The sequence below is a fragment of the Pteropus medius genome, unplaced genomic scaffold (assembly GCF_902729225.1).
Source record: "Pteropus medius unplaced genomic scaffold, Ma_sr-lr_union100, whole genome shotgun sequence".
NCBI classification, from domain to species: Eukaryota; Metazoa; Chordata; class Mammalia; order Chiroptera; family Pteropodidae; genus Pteropus; species Pteropus medius.
Genome location: NW_024352784.1, coordinates 9,767,506 through 9,768,968, shown reverse-complemented (window position 1 = coordinate 9,768,968; position 1,463 = coordinate 9,767,506). Strand labels below are relative to the sequence as shown.

The 1,463-nt window shown below is 34.0% G+C and overlaps 1 pseudogene; it reads left to right on the top strand.

Annotated features, from left to right (window-relative positions):
* The first annotated feature begins 386 nt into the window (after positions 1–386).
* LOC120590628 (uncharacterized) lies at positions 387–505 on the top strand (annotated as a pseudogene).
* The last annotated feature ends 958 nt before the right edge of the window (positions 506–1,463 follow it).

The following is a 1,463-nucleotide window of genomic DNA, read 5'->3' as shown; positions in this document are numbered from 1 at the left end:
ATATATATATATATATATATATATATATATATATATATATATAGTTAGCTCCCTCACTTTTTCTGTATCTTCACTCAAGAATGAACTTATTGGGACTTCTGCTTTTGGAAATTATGGAGTATTTGGGACCAGATTTATTCTCCCACAATTAATGAATAGAAAACTATACCAAAGATGTTTTTCTAAAGCAAAACTCTTTTCAGACATGATCAACAGGCAAGAACTATGATCCCTGAGAAAAATTAAACAGAAAAGGTGAGATGTAAAGTTCCTTGGTGTTCTTCCTGAGACATTTTCTACACCGAGGTGCAAAGAAGGGAATCCCAAGCAAAGCACAATGGTCTAGCTAAGTTGAGAAGACAGAGATTAGAAGTTGGAGAGACTAAGTCTATGGCCATGCCACCCTGGACACACTTGACCTTGACTGATCTCAGAAGCTAAGGAAGGTCGGGCCTGGTTAGTACTCGCATGGGAGACCACCTAGGAAGACCAGGTGCTGTAGGTGTAAGAAAAAAAAAAGAAAAAGAAGTTGGAGAGTCTTAGGCAATGGCAATTTGAGGAGCAGAGTGCCAGAAAGAAGGGAGCTGTCCAAAGAAGATCCAGAACTGTACTTCAGAACCCTTGACTCTGGCTGAATACTACATATAATATTATATATACAGTTACTATACATAGTAATATACATGCATAGGCTGAAACTCCATGAGAATGGTAAACAATAACTATGGCGTTATACACTGAATATGGCTGGGAGGCATTCATGTTCTAACAAGGCAAATGGGAGTTCTTATTAAATGCCTTTAAGATTCAGCAGAGACACCAGAGGGTCATACCCTAATAGTAGTGTTAAACTAGTTACATATTAAAGGGTACTCTAAAAGTTTTGTAACAAGTCTGAAAAAATTAAGCTGATCCACAAGCAAATTAATTCTTGCCAAAATGAAGTGTAGCATTTTTTAAAAGACAACAAAATTAAGCACATGAAAATAACATTCATTGGAAAATTGCTAGGATTGTAGAGAAACAGGAAAATATGACCAACAATTAAAGAATCAGTCGATAAAAAAAGATTTAGAAACTACATATATGATAGTCAATACAAAAGAATCTTAAAATAGCAATTATAATCATGCTCAAGAATTTAAAGGAAAACATGTATATAATGAGGAACTAAAAGCTATAAAATAGATCCAAATGGAAGTTCTAGTTCTAAAAGTATAATATCCAAAGGGAAAAAAAAAGAAAAGCAAAACAAAAACTAGTTCTGGGATTAATATCAAATTATGTGTTGCAGAGGAAAAGATCAGTGAACTTGAAGTCATAGCAATAGAAACTATCCAAATTTAAGCAAGTATATTAAAAAGACTGAAAAAAAAAACTAAGCCACAGTAGTCTGTGGAATCAAGCAGTTAAACTTTAGAGTTCTAGAAGAATAAGGTGGGAGCTTATAGCTGAGTGACTAT